This window comes from Ochotona princeps, chromosome 6 (assembly GCF_030435755.1).
Source record: "Ochotona princeps isolate mOchPri1 chromosome 6, mOchPri1.hap1, whole genome shotgun sequence".
In the NCBI taxonomy this organism is placed as follows: Eukaryota; Metazoa; Chordata; class Mammalia; order Lagomorpha; family Ochotonidae; genus Ochotona; species Ochotona princeps.
The window spans coordinates 19,148,771-19,169,923 of NC_080837.1; the positions used below are offsets into that span (position 1 = coordinate 19,148,771).

At 47.6% G+C, this 21,153-nt stretch overlaps 1 protein-coding gene across 3 annotated transcripts in view; it reads right to left on the bottom strand.

Annotated features, from left to right (window-relative positions):
• The window catches only part of TLN2 (talin 2), a 462,999-nt gene extending 442,201 nt beyond the window's left edge, over window positions 1–20,798 (bottom strand). For 2 of the 3 annotated variants that reach the window (XM_058665748.1, XM_058665745.1), the window contains exon 1: window positions 20,675–20,798. The gene's annotated coding sequence lies outside the window, so the exon portion shown is untranslated. Of the gene's footprint in view, window positions 1–19,830; window positions 19,881–20,674 lie in introns of those variants that run through there. The other variant, XM_058665746.1, reaches the window with a different exon arrangement.
• Window positions 20,799–21,153: the final 355 nt, after the last annotated feature.

Consider the following 21,153-nt stretch of genomic DNA (forward strand, 5'->3'; position numbering starts at 1 on the left):
AGGCCTTTAGTTCCTCAAATAAGCTCCTAATTGTCTTTTCAGAAATGTGCACGGACACTGATTTCAAACCATTTGGCAAGTGCCTTGCTAGGTAATTTCTCTGACACTGTGCGTAGAGAAGGAGGATTTAGGCGTCTGGAGGAGCATTAGAAAAACTATATTCCATCTGAGCCTGTCCTCCGATGGAAATAAAACAGCTTTCTCAGGGACCCACTGCTGGTGCAATGCAATCCTCCCCTGGGTCTCCACAAGCTCAAACACATTGACTTGTACACACTTGGATCTGAGTCTCCTCCCTGGGGCAGTGAGGAGGAGTTAATGAATACCCAAAATTATGACACACTTGGGTGGCCCCAGCCATCTTGGACAATATGCTCTTCCACCCCCAACGCATCCTTCCAGGTAGCACATCAACAGGAAGACAGGACAGACCCTAAAGCAAGCAAAAACCACAGAACAGTCAGTTTGCAGCCAGAAACCTGAGGGTAAGTCCCTACCTACTGCCTCCCAGGTGCTAATCAGAGGCCCATCATTCCTTGTGACCAACTTCTAAAATGTCAATAGGTTGGGGCCAGCATTGTGTTAAGTGTGGGTATAAACCTCAGCCTACAATGCAAGTATCCCATGAGTCCCAGCTATTCCAGGTCCATGCTGAAGTACCCAAGAAGACAGCAGATCATGGCCCACGTCTTTGAGCCCCTGCCACCCATGTGGGAGACCCAGATGGAGTCAAGACTTCTTCTGGCTTCAGTCTGGTCCATCTCTTGCTTGTTCACTCCCCAAATGGAAACTTTCTCTCCCCACCCCCTTCTTTCACTCTTTCAAATAAATCATTTTTTTTCAATGCTGACATACATCTCTGACATCTAGGCTAGCCCTTTCCCACAATTCCTGAAGCATCCATGTACAGGCAAAAATGCAGATTCCAGTTAGAAGGTCCAAGTGGAACCCAAGCTTCTACATTTCCAGCACATTCCTAGGTGATGTGGAGGTTGCTGGGCCATGGACCAGTCATAGAGAGCAAGAACAAAAAGGCTGTCTCATCACTGACTCAATGCTTCCCATACATGCCTGGTAAGAATCACATGGGGGAACTCTCATGTGTACCACGGCAGGCCTGGCCAGCTGTAAATTTAACAGAACTCAGGGCAGTCTCATAACCAGAGGAGTCTGTGAAATTGAATTAGCTTATTGGCAGGCCTCATTGAAAGTTCCTACACAGGCGCCAGTGTTTGGGGCAGCACTTACGTCACCAGGTGAGACACCAACATCCTACTCCGGAATGCCAGATTCAAATTTCACCTATTCTGCTACTAATTCCAGCATTCTGCTCATGTACACCCTGACAGGTAGCAGGTGACAGCTGAAGTATATACACCCCAGTTATTCACATGGCAGACTGCACTGTGTTTCAGGCTCCTAGCTTCAGCCTTGCCCAGCTCTGGCTACCTGTGAGCATTTAGGGAATGACCCAGGGGATAGAAGATCTGTCTCTTTCTCTGTAACTCTGCCTTTAAAATAAATAAATCCAAAACAAAACAAAACAAAAAACCAGCCAGCCTTGTTCCTGTTTCTGCGGCCCTGGAACACACATGAAGAGAGATGATTTCCCAAACTTTTCCAAGGCCAGACACACTTGGAAATGGTTCTATTTTCTGGATCTAAGTCACCACAACCCCAGCGGAGGGAGGGAGAGAGGGGAGAGTGAAGGGAACTGCCTCCCATCTCGGCTCCCTGTGCAGACACCTGCTACAGCCACACCCTCTTCGGTCAGTGGGCAAGAACGATCAGCACAGAACTTTCTCCACTGTTCTCAAGATGACCAAAAACACAAAAAGAAAACACACACAAAATTCCCCTCCTAAGGTAGTCTGTAAGGGGCTTCTCAGACAGCATGCAAAGGAGATGGAGGGGCCATGGGAACCCAGAGTACAGGACAAACCATTTGTCCCCCCAATTCCCTGTATTCCACGTGGCAGAAGCATGTGTGTTTCCCAGCCATGCGACCACATACGTTTTTGTTCAGAAGTCCTCAGCTACCGAAAACACAGATGGCACACTCAACCTTTGGGATTTTCAATCTCCCTCCTCAGTATTCATTTCTGAGACAACTCTTCAGCTGTTACCCTACTCTCCCTAACCCCTGGAGTCTGCAAGAGAGCACCAGCTCAGTGTCTGGTACCCAGAGTGCATATAGTCAGTCCAGTAGTTACCCAGGCTTCCAGACCATGAGGCCCTGACCTGAGTCCATGTGCCTCCTATTACAAAGCACAGAATGGTTATTTCAGAAAATAAAAAGGCCTATGGAGCAGCCCCTGTGGTACATCAGGGTAGACCACCACCTACAAGGCAAGCATCCCATACAGGCATGCTGCTTTCAATCTCACGTGCTCTGCTTCCCACCCAGTTCGCTACTAATGTGCCTGCAAAAACAGCTGAAGATGGTCCAAGTGCTTGGGTCCCTGCCACCCACACAGGAGACCCAGATGGAGTTTCTGGCTCCTGTCCTTCAGCCCAACCCAGCCCTAACCAATAAGATTCATTCTCTCTCTCTCTCTCTCTCTCTCTCTCTCTCTCTCTCTCTCTCTCTCTCTCTCTCTTCTATCCCCTCCCTTCCCTTCTCCCTCCTTCCCTTCCTCCTAAGTCAGAAAGAAGAAAGGAAAGAGTAAGGAGGAGGGTAGGAAGCAGGGAGAGAGAAAGAAAGAAAGGGAGAAGGGAGGAGGGAAGGGAGGGAGGGAGGAAGCCAAGACAAGCGTAAGTTTGACGGTACAAGGGTGGTTGATGGAACGATATCACCTGAGATGAGATCAGCCGAAGGTTCACATTTGCCCATTTGTGCTGAGAATAATGCTTTGGAATCAGATGATGATGATTAACAGACAGGAAATCCAAATCATTACAAAAAGTGCATCAACTTCCACATCTGATTTGAATTCAGCAGGTTGCATTTTCTTGAACTGCAGAGTCTGGAGGACAAAAACATGCCACAGACACAAAAGCAGCCCAAATGGGGACCTTGGTGCTCCACCTCAGCATTTCTCTCCTGGAAGAAGTGGGAAAATGACAGTGGTGGGAACCAACAATCCAAAAAAATCCCCAACTGACAGACTGCCACCAACGCCCCTCCATGTATGAAGAGACTTGTGTTGGACACCATGGATTGTACTGTAAGGCAGACATGGTCTACAGAACTGTCACCAAACTCTGCAAGGACGCAAGGACTACTTCCAAGATAAACCTCCACTGCTCCATCAGCAAATGCTTAGGATGTAACTTTCTCATCTGCTAAAGTCCTTCCCACGACAAAGAGAAACACGGTCTCTATTTACAGCATAAGAAGGTGGCGACCTTGAACAAAATGAGGCCTCAGGGAGAAAAAAATCAGAAAAAGAAATATCTATGGCAAAATGTGAAATTGTGACAGTTCAAGAGGGCCAAGGACTGGAGATGCTAAGGAGGTTTTCAAGCTGGCAGCTGCATCCGAGAGAAGACAGAACAGTCACTGAAATAGCAATCTCGACAGCACCACAGAATTATCTTTCTAAAGATTTATTATTTATTTATTTGCAAGACAGATTACAGAGAGGAAGGGAGAAAGAGACAGAGAGCTCTTTCACAAGCCAAATGGCCACAGGGGCCAGAGCTGGCCTGATCAGAAGCCAGGAGTCAGGAAATCCAGCTGAGTCTCCCATACAGGTGCAGAGGCCAAAGCCCCTGAGCCGTCTTCCACTGCCTTCCAAAGTGCACCGGCAGGGAGCTGGATCAGAAGTGGAGCAGCAAGGACTTGTGCCCATATGGGATTCTGATGTGACAGATGCAGCTTAACCTACCACAACACAATGCTGGCTCTTAGAATAATTTTTAAATAGTGGGGGAAAAAATTCAAATTCCAGTACAGCAGGATTGAGAGCAAGGCTGACCACCCTGGAGCAGTATGCTGAACAGTCCTACCCACCCATGACACTCTCACTCCCTGCCCTGCCAGTCCTTCCTCCCAAAGAAGTGGCAGTGGAGAGGAAGAGGTCACCACTTCAGGTGGGCAAAGACCTCATACATCTCCAGCTCCTAGCACCTGCCACTGAAGAAAGGGAAGCAAGGGGAAGTCCCCAAGAAGGGGACCTCATGGAAGATGATTTTGAAAGAACAGCAAGAGTCAGTGCACCAGTGTCCCAAGACAACACCAGGAGCTCCACTGCTGTAAGTGACAAGCTGCGTGATGCAGAGCGGTGCAGAGAAACAGCTCGTGGGCAGATGGGACTCTGGGGACCAGGAGAACTGATGAGGCAGCCCTCTCCACACCAAGTCTCAAGAGCCTCTGAGGGCACTGTGGCAGAGGGATCCCAGGGCCTGCCATCCAGGGAGTACTGCGGCCAGATGCTTGCATCACCACCCTACTCAAGGAGCTGATCTGCTTTCAGGAGTGTATGTACCAAAAGGGACCCAGTCAAAGCCACATCCAAGCAACTGAAAACGGAAGGAGCTCTTAGCTCCTACAAGGAGCACCAGCCTGCAGACAGCAGCTTTGGGGCAGAGAGGCTGTGGAGAGGGCCCCTTCTCAGGGGACGGAGCTCTTGGGTGCAGAGATCTAGATTTGCCAAACGCACTAGAGAAGGAAAACTTGCTTTCTAACTTTTAACCTTGTACCTGAATTTCTCCTTTCCATCTGTTTTTTTTTTTAACATGCATTGAAATTCTTGGAGGGTTTCATGACCTCCAAGTTTTCCTTCTGAAGATGAACATATTCAGAAAGTGGCTACCCTCTACAAGGCCAGGAGACAGAGTTTATTTTCACATATTCCTTAGAAGAAGGCTAATTTGAGTAATGAATAATTATTTCAATAAAGAAAACCACAGTCACCCTTGCTAAGAAAAAAATACTGTATTGACTATTTTAAAATAACAACAATAAAAAAGATTTATTTATTTTATTGAAAAGGCAGAATTATAGAGAGAAGGAGAAACAGGGAGAGAGATCTTCCATCTGCTGGTTCAATCCCCAAGTGGCCACAACAGCTGGAGCTGAGCCGACGTGAAGCCAGGAGCCAGGGCTTCTTCCAGGTTTCCCACTTGGGTGCAGGGTTCCAAGGCTTTAGGTCCTCTTCCACTGCCTTCCTAAGCCACAAGCAGGGATCTAGATAGGAAGTGGAACATTCAGGACATGAACCAGCACCCATATGGGATCCTGGCATTTGCAGGTGGAGGATTAATCGATTGAGCTATCATGCCAGGCCCTCTTTGTTTCTTTGGTTTCCATCTTTTGCTTATCTCTGAGATGTATGTAATCTCAAAGATCTAGAGTGTGTGCAGAGAGGAAGAGTGGCTCTTTTGATCTCTCTTCAGCCACGGGGGACTATACAGGGGCCTGAGCTCCCTCTCCTGGGCTGTGGACTGGGACCACCTCCATCCACTCTGTGCAGAGCCACTGCAGCGCAGGAGTTGGCCTCCTCCTCACACGCAGTGATACAAAATTCATCTCCGCTTCCCTTTCTAAAAGTGAAGGTCTCTATTCTGCCAGAAGGAAGAACCCAGAACTGAAACTCCTACCTCCAGAAGGGAGGAAAAAACCCGATTTGCAGAAGCATCTGGATGACACAGAGTGTGGAATATCATGCTCTATAGTAGTGCCCAATGCAGCTGCCTCTCTTACTAACAGGAGCCAATTAGCTCCTGCCACCCCACCCACTCCCGCACGAAAGCCTTCACCCAGTTTCTCTGATACACACACAGAGCTCATGAATACAAACATATTTCTACCAAAGCTCATTTGTAACCACCTATGCCACTTAAAACCACCAGGCCTCCTGAAGTTAATCTCCCAAAATCTCTATTATATTTCACACATAGCCAATGTTCCAAAGGAACTCACCTGAACAAGGAACTTTGTTTTTTTAAGACTTGGGTTAAAGCGAAGGGCATGAACTTCTGTAGACATGGGAAGGGGAGTGGTTACTCAGAGAGACATCCAGCAATCTGTTACGTTTAGATTTTGCTGCAGAAAGAGGATCCCCTAACTTCAGACTAGACAACAGCAGTACCAGAAAAGGACATGGGGACAAAGGCCATGATAAACGATGTGACAGGTTTACAATGCCACAGTGACTTTTGAAAGAAAACAGAAACCACCTGCAAGCCCAAGTTCAGCGGTATTCAAATTTTAAGACAACTAAGAATCCCCTGATTAAGAAAACTACAAATGCTTGGGCCCCTCACTCTCCTACCAAATCAGAATCTCTAGTGATTGGCCAGCCACAATGTTTGGCCTTAATCCTAAGTTATGTTCAGTAGGGCTGATGCAAGGATCATGCACACCCCTAACTAAGAGACCCCACTTTTGGCATAGAAGGGCAGTTCAAAAGTTTGGGGAACATTGAATGGAGAGGTAAATTTTTCAGGACAAAAATTTTGAAATCCACGCAGCTTTTGCAAAATATACCTTCTCCACATTCAAGACCTTTGTCTACACAATTTTAAAGATTTCTGGCACCCAAATAAACTTATCTTTTCATTCTATGTTCCCCACAAACTTTTACAAACACATCTCTATAATCACCAGGATAAAGTTAATATGATGATTGCCTTGGATACCTGGTACTAGCCAACAGGCTGATGGCCAACTCCCAGAAATATTTTCATTACTGACAGAGACAGTCACTGTAAAGCCAAGAGGCAAGCCACAGTGATATTATTTCTCTAATATTGGGTTGCCTGCTCTAAGACCAAAATCTTGGAATCCCAGCTCAAACCTGCCCAAAGCAAACTTCTGACAGGAAGACCCAAGATCCCCTGCGTTACACTGTTTCCAGGTGATGGTTCTGCACTACACATGCCCCAACAAGTTTTATTTCATAGAAATGCATTTTCTATTTGGTACCATTTGGTTGCAAATGGTGGGATTTCATTCTTTCTCATGACTGAGTAGTATTCTGTGAAGTAGGTGCACCACAGTTTCTTTATCCACTCCTCTTTGGACAGGTATCTGGGTTGTTTCCATGTCTTTGCTATTGTAGATTTTGCTGCTATAAATACAGGAATAGAGACCCCTTTCTCAAAGGCAGAATTCTTTTCCTTTGGATATATTCTTAGGAACGTGATGGCTGGGTCATACTGCATGTAGAAATCAGTATGCTCAATGAAATAAGTTAATCCCAAAAGGTCAAATACCATATGTTCTGATATAAGAATCTTCATGCAAATTATAGCATCAATAGCCCTTTCAATACTGTTTTTGTGCATGGGTGGTTCTGTGGTAGAATTCTCAATACTGTTTTTGCTACAACTCACAGGTTTTGATATTTTTGTTTTTATTTTATCTTGTCAAAACAGTTTCTTTTCTCTTATTAAATTCTCAACTGACAGATCACACAGTAGCATCATTTTCTCAAAGGAGGTTTTTTTTTTTCATTTCTTCGTGGGCATACTGGTTATTCACTAGCATGTTACTTAACTCCATGGTGCTATAAATTTTTTTGTTTTAACTTCATTTCTGTTGTTGACTTTGTTTCATGACTTTTCATTTAAGGGAATGTACAGTAACTGTAAAACAGACTATCTTATCCAGACGTGAAGATACAATGCAGTACGCATCTCTACTTCCAAATCAACGAAACTGTCGGATAAATCTTAACAATCGAATGCTGGACTGTCTGCCATTGTCTGTACCCACAATGCCAGCATACCCTTAAATAGCAAAATGATGGACTTATGATTGCTCATGAAGGACTATACTATTATAATTAAATGGGGGAAATCAGTTGGGGGGAGGGAATTTGCGGAAGGGGTCAGGGAAATCCCAGAGCTTATGCTATTGTATCATAAAATTAAAAATAAAAGGGAAAAAAAGAATTACATTTTCTAACAGTGCCTACTTAATAATTGCATTTCTTTCTTGTGGTTTTACTTTTGCTTTAATAATCTCACAGTATCAGTGAAAGCATCTACTGAATTTACCTCCCACTGTAATGTAAGGTGCATCTACACATCACAGAAGCTCACGCCTGATTTATTACCCCATCTCCTAAGGGACCATCAGCATGGCCTGAGTAGGCCAATGGGCTGAGACCCCACCCATCAGCAAGCATAGGGCCACATTGTATTCTCCAAGAGGCCCATCAAGTGGACCCAATAGAAAGGATAATCGGGCACTCTCTCTCAACCAAAAAATAAAGTCTTTCCAAATCTAGATTTTTAATGAGCTGTCCAGGAGATTCTCACATGCATCAAGCTGTTAACTTCACTGGCATTACAGAAAAAACTACAGTAGAGAGAACTGAGTTTGAGTCAGACATCCCTCTGATATGGGGATAGAAACCTTGTTAAACCTTTGCTTCCACCAAGTGGGGAGGGCTGTGCTGTCCATCAATGTGTAAGCCCCAGCAAAAACTAAAGTGTGAAGTTTAAGGAAAAAGAATCAGCAGATACCGCCCCAGCGCAGTAGCCTAGTAGCTAAATCCTCACCTTACATACTCTGGAATCCCATATGGATGCTGATTCGTGTCCCAGTTACTCCACTTCTGATCCCTGCTTATGACCTGGGAAGGCAGCCAAGGACAACTCAACTCCTTGGGATTGCACCCACATGGGAGACCTGGAGGAAGCTCCTGGCTCCTGGCTTTGTATTAGTAGCTCCAGCCATTGTGGCCATTTAAGGAGTGAACCAGCATATGGAAAATGTAATATATATACACATTTATTTATATTTATTTATATATGTATATAAATATTTATATATTTATTTATATAGTATATATTTGTATATAATTTATATTATATATTATATATAATATTACATATTATATGTTATAAATATATTATAGATTATATTATATATATTGTATATATTTTTATATATTATGTATTTGAAAGGCAGAATTACAGAAATACAGGCAGAGAGAATCTTCTATCTGCTGGTCATTGTTCAAATAGCTACAATTGCCTGGGCTGGGCTGTGCTGGGCTGGGCTGTGCTGAGCTGAGCTGAAGCCAGGAGTCAGGAACTGTATCCATACCTCCTACATTGAGTACAGAGGCTCAAGGACTTGGGACATCTTCTGAGATTTTCCCAGCACATGAGCAGGGAGCTAAATCAGAGCTAGAACAGCTGGGACTTGAACTGGTATCCGTATGATATTTTAGTGTCACCTGTGGCAGCTTAGCATGCTATGCCACAAACCTGGTCCCCAAAAAATGACTTCTGTTTCAGAACTTGAAGTTGATGTGAAGTTTGACCACGTCTTTTTAGGCTAAGGGACCCCAGTCCTTCACTAATGAATTTTGTGCCTGATGATTCTATTTTTTTAAGATTTTATTTTATTGGGCCCGGCGACGTGGCCTAGCGGCTAAAGTCCTTGCCTTGAAAGCCCTGGGATCCCATAAGGGCGCTGGTTCTAATCCCAGCAGCTCCACTTCCCATCCAGCTCCCTGCTTGTGGCCTGGGAAAGCAGTCGAGGATGGCCCAAAGCATTGGGACCCTGCACCTGTGTTGGAGACCAAGAAGAGGTTCCTGGTTCTTGGCTTCAGATTGGCGCAGCACCAGCCCGTTGCGGCTCACTTGGGGAGTGAATCATTGGAAGCAAGATCTTCCTCTCTGTCCCTCCTCCTCTCTGTATATATGACTTTGTAATAAAATAAATAAATCTTAAAAAAAAAAGATTTTATTTTATTTTATTTTTATTGGAAAGTCAGATCTACAGAGAGTAGGACAGAGAGAGAGAAAGGTCTTCTGTCTGCTGGTTTACTCCCCAAGTGATCACAATGGTCAGAACTGAGCCAATTTGAAGCCAAGAGCCAAGAGTGTCTTCCAAGTCTTCCATGCGGGTGCAGAGTCCCAAGGCTTTGGACCATCCTCTACTGCTTTCTCAGGCCAGAAGCAGGGATCTAGATGGGAAATGGAGCAGCCAGAACATGAGCTGGCACCCATATGAGATCCTGGTGCATTCAAAGTGAGGGTTTAGCCCCTTGGCTGTAATGCTGTGCCCTGTATTTTTTTTAAGTCAGTGTGAGCATTCATGTTAAGAGTTGAATGGTGTCTTCCTTCCCACTACCGTGTCAGGGTCCTAGCCCCAGAATCTCAAAATGTGACCTTATTTGGAAAGAAGGTCTTTGCAAATGCCATCAAATTGAAAATGCAGTTTATAGGGTGGTTCTGACTCCAATAGGAGAAGAAACTCCAGCAGAATAGTGGGGCTACCAACACAGGTTCCCCTTCATATCCACAGAAGGAACCAACCCTTGGCTGTGGGTGTCCAGCTTCCAGAACTGAAACAATATGTCCATTAAGCCACCAGTTTGCTGTGCTTTGTTACAGTTGCCCTGGAAAACCAACACAACCCACCAGTTTTGCCTTCTCCTGCCCTCTGCATGAGGGTCACCTGCCACAAGATGCTTCCCAGATTCACCAGAGTAAGTTAAACCCAGCAGATGCTGCAAACTACCTACCACCTTCTGCAAATGTCAGAAGCAGCACCCCACAGCCGGCCACACCACCCAGCTCCCTCTGTCAGCACAAACATACACAGACATCCTGACTGAGAACCACTGAGATGGGCTCTACCCAAGGCTACCCCAGCACTTAATCTAGGAGCCCCAGCCAAGAGGATTCAAGGAGGTGATTTTCTCAAACTGAATGCAGTTTTCCTTCTAGCTTAGGTAGGACCAAAGAACTTTGTTCTGGGAAAAATGGCAGAAAATCAAATTCCCCATCCCATCAAAATAAAAGCACTTTCTATAATTGATAAAATGGAGCCCCCAGGGGTCTTAGTTAGAAAGCCGAGGGTGTGCAGGAGAGTCAGGCACAAATGGTGCTGGGTTGAGGTCTTGGAGTAGAAAGGAGCAGGGCTGTCAAGTTGCATGAGGCCAGCAGGCACCTGTTCCCCAGATCCCTGGTTCCCTAGAGTCATCTCCCCTAGGAACCTCCCAAGGGTGCTGGCCCCAGCACAGTGACTCCATGGAGTTTAGAAACTAGCATTTTTAACAAGCTTCCCTAGAAATTCTCACTTACCCTCAGAGCGGAGAACCATAGCCCCCCAGAAAAGTCCAGCAGGGCATCCCAGGATACGGAGAAATCACCTGGCACTCATCAGGAACCTGGAGGTTCCAGTGCCAGCTCTGCCAAGCATCCCATCCTTGTGTGGGTCTTAGCCTTTAGTTTTGTTTTTGTTTTTTCTTTCAAAGGGAGAGGCCAATCTAGAATCGTTTGGGTTTCCCTTTCTTTACAAATATTACTGAGAATGAAACTAAATCCCTCAAACCATTCTGACATGTCCCATGAAGACAGCTGACCCAGTTTGAGATGCCCACACTTCAGGCTCAGCCTCCCTAAAACCCAGCTCCCTGCTATCACACTCCCCAGGAAGCAGCAGATGACAGCTCCCTGCCACCCATGCAGGAGACTTGAATAGAATTCTGGGTTTCAGGCTTCTGCACAGCCCAGCCCCAGCTGCTGGGGGCCTTTGGGAGAATGGAAACAATCTCTCTGTCTTTAAAATAAATTAACAAAAAGGCACCATCCCTGTCTTCTTGGGTGCACTGAGCCCAGCATCTGACTTCCCAGTGCTGACTTCTGACCCACGGGTGAGCTTCCTTCCTCTCCTCTCTTCCCTGCCCCAGGAAGGCCCAGGAATGACAGCACCAAACCCAGTAAAGGACCATTCAAGGAGAAAAGTAAGCCTCTTAAAGTGCCCTCCACATAATCTCTTACTCTCCCAGGGATTAGCCCTGGAAACTCCTCCGTGCAGGACCTCCGGCCACCCCTGAAAAACTGCCACACTTAGATCAACACAAACAGCAAGAGAGGAAAGAGGAGCTCGTCCCCCAAATATACAGGGTGTGCTGGAGAGACAACAGCGCTAGGAGGAACCACTGACCAGCCCTAGCCACGTGCAGGGTCTCACTCCTCCCTGACTTACCACATTATTGGAGAGGCCATGGCCCTGCCTCATGGTCTGGGGGAAGAACAATCCACCGGAACTTTCAGGTCCACGATAAACACTCGACAAGCAACTAAAGTTTCCAAACAGACGGCTAACAGCCAAGCTTCAGGGGGGAAACGAAATGGGAGCAGTCACCTTTTCTCTAATGAGTAGGGGTCTTCAGGGGCTTTCCATCATTCCTAAGCACATGCTCCCTGCCCCACCTCACACCAGAATCCCCCACTGTCACCAAACAACCAATAAATACTGCACATGAGACAGTTTCTCCATTTTGACATCCACTTGTCCTTAGCTCTAATCTAGAGATGATTCCTTGTTCCTCAAGGCTAAGCTCTGTAACCATCAAGGGTCCTTCATCCATGCATGATTTACTCACTGGCTTTGTTGTTGTTGAGCAGGTAGGTACACATGGAGGATACGGCAGTCCACTGGAACCTGAGGACACCTGGTACTAAAACAGAGGATGGAGGACAGACCAAATCTTCCAACTACCCCAGCCATGTGTTGACAGCCATGTGTTGGAAGGGTAAGACTGATGGAAATTCAGAACTGTTGAACTATCAAAACTGCTTGAGCAGTACCCTCAGATCATGCCCCATGTCGGGGACCCTGGGATGGATGGGAGGCTGGGTGGGGCTTCTCCCTTTATCTCTCCCCTTACCACAGATACAGAAAACAATAATAATGTGGAAACAATGGTCTTATCCACTTTCCTGTAGCCCTTGACCCTTTGTGCTCTAATCAACTATGTAAAGATTATTAAAAAAAATAATTACAAGAAAGAAAAAAGATAAAACATAAAAAAAAAGAAAAAAGAAAAGAGTCTGGTTTTGAATCCCATCTCCAATTCCAGCTTCCTGCTAATGCAAAGCCAGGGAGACAGTGAGTGATGGCTCAAGTGCTTGGGTCCCTAATATCCCTAAGGGTTCTGAGCGCCTAGATTCAGCTTAACTCATTCCTGGATTCTTTGGGGCCAGGGGATGTGAGATCTATTTTTTTTTATCTGCCTCTGTCTCTGCCTTTCTAATAAAAAAGAAAAAAATTAAGTTTAGAAGGTGCAGCTAGTAGTAACAAGGTCTACAGCATGGTTTCCAAATGATGGGACCTCAGTGTAATGGGCAGTGCAATCAATTTAGTGGATTCTGACCAGTATTTTTTTTGAAGAATAAAAATGTATGAAAACATATAGTACATACGAAAATGCTGTTCTGTGAATTTTTACTTCAGTTTGTATGTACAGGGCCCATCCTACACTAACTACATTAGATTCCCCACGTGGTCTCAGACTGTGGTCAGCTCAGAGTAGCTGGCAGCAGACAGCCATGCCACAAGGCCCCACTCCACTGGCCCCTCCTTTATGGAAATTTCCTTCCTGGTTCTCTTATCTCCTGCACCCTCTAAGTAAGACCACCAATGTTGCTTTGTTCAGCACTTACAAGTGAAATCACTAGAAAGCAAAAAAACTCCGAAACAGAGCTGAGAACAGAGCAAGTGTTTATCTAAGAATTTTAGTATGGGGCAGTGGAGAAAGTCAAAGAGGAGGCAAGTCCTTTGGGGAACCCTCGTCTCTCAAGGACATCCAGGAAAATGAGGATCCCTGAGGACCACCAAGCACTCAGGTGTCCCTGATAAACATCACTGGAAACATAAACCCTTCCATGGCACCGAGACAAGTATGTGTTGAAACGAATGGCTACTGCACCTAAATTTCCTCCAGAAAATGCACCAGCAATCACATTATAGCACAGTTATGTCACATTTATCATCTGATCACTATTTTCTTCTTAGCACCCCTCACAGATAGCCAACATCTTATTAAATCAATGACATCAAATCTTGAATATGGATATAGCGAAGGGGGGTGGGGGAAAGACACAGGAATAACAATCATTACAGCCTACTCTTGCCCATGAAAATCCATCATCAGAGAATATTCCAAACATTATCCAGGGACATTCACTTTCACTGCTGATTAAGAACACAGATCCAGGGCCCAGCGTAGCAGACTAGTAGCTAAAGTCCTTGCCTTGCATGTGCCAAGATCCACAAGGGTGCCAAATTGTGTCTTGGCTGCTCCACTTCCCATCCAGCTCCTTGCCTGTGGCCTGGGAGGGAGGGGGAGGACGGCCTGAAGCCTTGGGGCCCTGAGCCTACATGGGAGACTTGAAGGAGGCTCCTGGGTTCGGATGGGCTGGGCCCCAGCCATTACGGCCACTTGGAGAGTGAACCAGCAGATGGAAGATCTTTCTGTCTCATTTTCTCTCTATAAACCTGATTTTACAATGAAAATAAATAAATCTTTTAAAGACAAAGAAAGGGGGAAAAAAAGAACATGTATCCATTTGCAAAAGCATCACTACTGGTACCCCGGCCTTGACACAGCAGGCTAGGCTGCCCAAATCAGAAGCCTGGTTTGTGTCCTGGCCGCTCTAGTTCTAAACAATCCCTGCTAATTAGTACCTGGGAAGGCAACAGGAGATGGCCCAAGTACTTGGACCTCTGCCACCCAGGTGGGAGAATGGAATTACTGGGTCCTGGCTTCTACCTTGCCTTGTCTTTGCTGTTACAGCCATTTAGGGAATGAACCAGCAGATGCCAGATCTCTCTCTCCCCGCCCCACCCCCCATATCAGTTTGCCTTTCAAATAAATAACATAAAAACTACGACCTAGATAATCATTTTTGTCACGGGGGAATTGGTAAAGTTCAGTGAATCTGCTCTAATGGAAATTCTTACTTTCACCCACAGGATAAGGCATTGGCTGGAAAGAGCACAACAGATACACAACAAGGTAGCTAAGGGCTTGCTCAAAAGTGCAAAGTATCAAACCTGACCTCACCTAAGACTTCCAGAAGCTGAAACTAGGGCCCAACAATCTATCTGGCTGTCCACAATCCTTCCTGAGTTTGCCGGCCACTGACCCTGTCTCAAAAGTGTGCTTTAAATTGTGCAGCCCAGGTTTGCCAGAACTTGGGATTCTGGCTTCTCACCATGGCGCACAAGGTCGTATGTACACTTTTTAATAATTGTTCATGGAGGTGCCACTGCTGTTAAATAGTTGGTTTCAGCTGTAACTACCATAAACTCATCGATCCTATCAAGGTTCCAAAAAAACAGGGCCAGCGCCATGGCCTAATATGTTAAACCTCTGCCTGTGGGGTGCCGGTTGGAGTCCCAGCTGCTTCAGTTCCTGCTAATGTGCCTGAAAGGGCAGCAGAAGACAGTTCAAGTCCTTAGATCCCTGCATCCACATGGGAGACCCAGAAGGAGCTCCTGGCTTCAGATCAGATCAGATCAGATCAGCTCCAGATGTTGGGGTCATTTGGAGAGTGAATCAATGGGTGGAAGTTCTTGCTCTCTCTTTTTGTAAATCTGCTTTTCAAATAAAAAAATAAATAAATCTTTGAAACATTTTTCAAAAATCATGGTGACAGGCAGGATAGAAAATGGTGCAAGTGCAGCAATCTGCTCAGCAGGTTCAGTTTCAGCGCGGCATCCAACACGCCTCCTGGAGCTGCTGTTCCCTGGGCAGACTCCTGGTGGGGCTGGAAGCACCTCTCTTCAAGGGCCACCAGCAGTCAGCCTGGGAATGGACCAGAGAAAGTCAAGACAAAGTGCTCTGAACTCAGAGATTTCCTCAGCACTTCACTCCTTTTCTGGACACAGAGGTAAACAGTGTTTCCCAAAGCAACAGTCATGCTGCTAGGAAAGCTTGTGATTTTAAAAGGTAATTAACCCACATTCCACAGAGGTAAGACACTGCTGCAGGAGGCAATAGAGAAAGTGAGTGTTATTTCCAGGATTCCATGTTTCCCAAATAATACTGGTGAGTTTCCTATTTATTAATCAAGCAATTTCAAGAATTGTTCTCACAGAGAAAAAAGGCTTCGTGTTTGAACAAGACAGTCAACTGAGGCATAGGTACAGAAAGTGAATTCCCTCCTCCCCACCACCATCACCACTGCCAATTTTAAACAATATGAAATTGTACGTGGCCTACATCTTTTTCCAAGGTCACACACATCTTCTGGATTATTTGAAGTCAGAAACAGGATCACACTACCTGTGAGTTCCACAGCTACCTCTTATTTTACTTACCACTTTTTATTTCATACATCCTCACATCCCTAATGAAATAATGCATAGCATGCATGGACCCCATTTTACTCATCCTATTATTAGACAGGACTGTAATAATCCTGCAATAAATAGCCTCAGCCATGGAACCTTGAATGCCGAGGCTGTAAGCAGGCAGCATTCCCTACACAGGACTGCTGGGTCAGGCAGCATCTGTGTCCCAGGCTTTCACAAAAACCATCTGCTGCTCTCCCTCTAGGATGCAGCATTTCACACACCCCAGCACGGGCAGCACACTGGCCCTCCCTGCCTTTACCAGGCCATGGTACCAACCATTTCAAGATGCACCATGAGACAGAACAGCTATCTATTCTCTTTCTTTCTTCCTTTCTTTCTATCCATCCATCCATCCATCATCTTATTTCTGCCATCAGAGGAAGGGAGACTGGGAACCAGTGCTTATATATCCATCACTGGCAACTTTCCTCCAGGCACCTGCCTGTTCTTATCCCTCCCTCCTCTTTCCACAGCCTTGTGTTTCATGTTCCACTTAATCACATAACACATCACTCCTCCCCAATCTACTAGACACACCAAGTGCCAGAGGAGATCACTAGGTAGGAATGCAATATGTGGGGCAAGGTCTCCTGAACACAAAGGCCATGACAGTAAGCCCCCAGGAATATGTGCGAAGTATTAAGCAGCCTGGAGAACCTGTTTTGAAAAAAACTGAAGCTGGAAAAGAGGAAACACAAATGTTCTTGCTCTACATTTTCGGAACAGCATTAGGTTGGCTGAAATTAAATGGTTGGTTAAGAGAAAAACGAAACCATGGTTTTGGCACTGACTCCAAAACTCCACTATGAAACAGGCAGCCACTGAGCCCAGCTCTGAGTAACATATCCAGAAAACTCTCTTGACCAAAGTATTTTGCATTCAGCCTTGTCCATGAGCTATCAATCAAACGGCACCTGCCACAAAGCCAAAGACTATTAACATGGTCGACCTAAAACCTATTTGGGTTTTTTTTTTTCTTTTTTTTTTTTGTCTCCACCCATCTCCAAGGCTTTTCCGCCTTCCAAAATTTTGCTTATTGGGGAGTAGGTGTGAGCCCTGTAGGGGAATGTGACAGAGCTCAGATTCCTTGAACTCTTTTAACTTTAGGCAAAACATCTGGTTATACCCACCATTTAGCCCCATTATTTGTAATAGTTCTCTTTGGCTTATGTTTTAACTAGTCTCCTTATTAAATATAAACGTAATAGGATTAAAAAGTGCTGGGGGAAAGTACTATAATTAAAAAGGCACCAGTGGGGTATGGTAAGCAGTCATCCTGGCAGGGGCTTATTATGTTTTTTTTTCCCCTTGTCTTTAAAATGTTTTGTATCCAATAAAAATTACTTTGAATCATTTAACTCGTTTTTAGTATTTTTTTTTAGTACTTCCTGGATCAGTTCAACACCACCCAAAGTCTCCAAGAAAACATGATGACTCAAAAGTTCTGGAGTTTGGGACAAGTGTCCCAAGCGCCTGGGCTGACTACAAACACACACCACAACACAACACCATGTGGCTTGGTAAACCAATAGGCAATGTTCCAGAATGGACCAACAGTTTCTAAACTTCAGCAGTTACAAAATTGTAATAGGGTGGGGGGTGTGGAGCAACAACTTTGATCAAGCCATGAAGGTAGGATAATAAAGAGCCAGGCAAGAGGCAACAAAGCATATTTCATTCTGCTTTGTGGAGAGAGGCATAAAAATAGATAAATATCAAGGTAGCAGCTCTATGGAATGAAAATCCAAAGATTTTGCCAAAAAGCTTCTCTTGTAGATTTTTTTTTCTTATATAATGTTCAACATCTGCACAAAAATCTAACTGGCATGTCTGTAGGGCTAAGATGAGTAAGAGCATCACGGCATGAATAAGGTTTTGAGGGGTTTTCTGAGAAAGTCTGTTGGTCACCTCCTGGAACAATCCTTGAGTGCTCTTAGAAACTCAGGCTGTCCTGGTAGTGTTGGAGAGGGAAGAAATCAGTACCATCTAGATGTTAAAAAAAAAAAAAAATAGAAAAGAACACACACTTTTTCTCTGACTCTTTTCACTTAAAATAATCTAAAACTATGCGGGTTGGGGTGGGGGGGAGATGTGAATAAGTAGAGTCAGTATTAAATTCAAAACACAAGGAGAATAGAGTCTTTGCCTATACAGAGTAACCCAATAACTCACTCAACACAGTCAGTTGAGACAAACTCCTCTTTCACTCTAAAGATAGAATCCCATCTACGTCCAAAACCCAGGCTCTGCCGGGTCTAGACTCTCAGCGCTAACCTGCACGGCTACCAAGACAGAAAGAATCAAAACCCACAGTCAGACCCGCTGTGGGACTCCAAGGTCCGCCTCCCAGGCTAGATGCTTCACAGAAGACACAGGCTGGCTGTGACCTAAGGTGGTGAGGCCATTTCTGGAGAAATGAATCCTGGGCTGTGAGGCACACCCTCCCCCTCAGCCTACCTCCCCACCTCACACTATTCTAGAGCTCCGTGCAAAGAAATGCATAGCCTTTCTCCAAGTCTCCCTCTTCTCAAGCCACTCGTCACACATAACTCCCCTCTGCATTTGCACCAGTAAGAGTCTGACTGTAACACCGGGGACACATTCCGGCTCCTTCTACCGCCCTCCTCTGAGGGGTCGGGGTGGGAGGTTCTTGGCAGTCTTTCCAGGGATGAAGACCCCATCCTGTGAAATGGTTTCAGGAAGACGCCAAGAGGGTTGCCAACAGGCAGGTCCCTGTGCTCGCTGACTAGCTAGGGGAGATAGCACGCACTGCCCTGTTCTTTCACAAAGCAAAGGTCAGTCAGTTTCAACCCTGAAAGATGCCTACCACCCCAACTCCTGAGCAGAAGTCCTGAAGAGAGGAGGTCAGCTCGACCCGTATCATCAGAGGCCAAAGTCGGGGGTCCTGAGGACTCGTGATTGACGAGAATTCTGGGGTCCGTTTGCACAGGCCGTCATCCCTGCCCTCCCACTTCCCACGTGTCTTCATGCGGTAACTCAGACGCTTCATTCCCCTCTGAGAGGGAATGAACCTGAGGTGACTTTTCACTACCAAGACGCAGAAATCCAGCATCAACTCCCCTTCCCCAAGTCCTCCGAGCCCTTCCGCCTGCAGCAGCGAGGCAATTTGCCCCACGTGTCACCTGAAACCCCAACTTATGGGAACGCCCCCCCTCTCCTCACCGGCTGCCCGCTGGGAGCCCAGCATGCCACCACAGGCGCTCCTGTGGTCCCCACCACCGAGGCCGCTGGAGGTTCGGGCTGGTCCTCAGCGGCCAGGGCCTCATCGGGATCCACGCATTGGGGTGCTTCCTCCCCAGCAGGCAGTGAGCTCGCGCTCCCAGCCGAACACCCAGGAGAGAGCCCCGGCGCCGGGAAAACGCGCCAGCCCGGGCAAGGAGACGCCACCACGCGCAAGGCGCGGGCGCAGCACCGGGGAGGACCGCGGCGGCTGGGCTGAGGGGCGTGTTCCCGCCGCAGGCATGTTCCTACGCGGAGAAGAGACCGGACGAAGGAAGGCTGCCGGCCAAGCATGCTGTCCCGACCCTCCGCTGCCTGAAGCCCCCAGCCCCGCCACGGCCGGCCTGGCGCTGCGCCACAACCCACGCGCCCTTGCGGGGACAGTCGCCTCCGTGTCCGCTGGGCGCGCAAACTTTCCCAGGGAGGATTGCTCCTGCCTTCCCCGGCGGGGCGCCGCGCTGCTCCCCTCAACCCTCCTTGGAGGGGGGCCCTGAGACTGCGCGCCCCCTCTCTCCAAGGCCAAGACCCACCGAAAAACATGGCGCCCTCAAACGTCGCTCCTCTCGTCCCCTCAGGGTTCCCGAAATGCCAGTCTCCAGGTCGCCGCGGATGCCGGTGGACGCGAAGTCTCGGCTCGCGGGGCCAGTGCTAGGGCAGCCGCGCAGGGTCCAGGTCCTGCCCTCACCCAGGCATTGCGCGGGCGCTCAGTGGGCCCCCAGCTGGCTGCTGCCGAGGCTGCTAGGTCAATCAGGGGAGTCTGGCAAGCCGCGGGTCCCAGAGTCCCGCAAGAAGCGGCAGCTCCACGCCAGTGGGGCGTTCAGTGTTCCGAGCCCCGGTGGGAGACTTGTTTGCAAAGTGGCGCTGGAGTGCGGGCGGCTAAGTACTGGAATGAAGCCGCTCCGCCTGCCACCCACCCTCCCAGTGCGTGGGCCGGGCCGGGGTCCAGGGGGGAACTCCGTGCAGGCGCCGCTGCTTTCGGAGCCCAGTTACCAGAACCCCCCCGCCCTGACGAAAACCCCGGACCGGACCCAGCTGCCCACTGCCAGGGCACAGGCGACGACGCTCTTTGCAAACCGCTGCGCCCGGGGCGTGCGCCGTGAAACATACATGTGCAGTAGACAGGTGTATTCATTTCATTTTATTTTTATTTTCCTGCAAAAAGCCTTTCTAGAGCATGAATCCTGAAAGCCTGGAGATTTTTTGTTTTTTTTTTTTTTTTCTGCACTGGCATCACTCACGATATGCAAAGGAGAGGGAGAAAAAAAAAACACCCACATTTTCCTTCTGGAGAGGGGAGGGAAAAGACACGAGAAATTCATGCAACGTACATGCAGCTGGAGGAAGGGGAGAGCCCAAGTGAGCCGTGCGCCTTACCGGGGGATGCATTTACTGTCTCACTGCAGAGCGCCTGCCCCGAGTGCAGCCGGCGTCCCCCCGCGCGCCCGGCGACCGCTCCGCTCCGGCAGCCGCCTCAGCCGCCGCCGCCGCTGGCTCCCGGCGCCGAACAAGAGCCGAGGGCGAGCGCGAGCGCACGGCCCGCGAGCGCCGGGAGGGCAGGAAGCGCGTCATCACTCGGGGACGTCGCGGCTCTCAGCCGGCCGCGGCGCCTCCCGGCACCCTGGGCTGGAACGGGCGGCCAGCACGCGGGCTCGGGGTCGCTCCGGGGTCTGTGGCCCCGCGGTGCGTAACGAGCAGAGGCCGCGATGGAAGGCGACGTGCCGGCCGCGGGCGTACAAGGAACGCTTGCTCCCCGGAGCTCGGGCTCTGCTGTGTAAAGGGGGACGGAAGGGTGAGCTCGGCGTCTTGTGGGTCTCAGCCCATGGGGTCCGCAGACCCGGGTCCTGGAGGAAGAA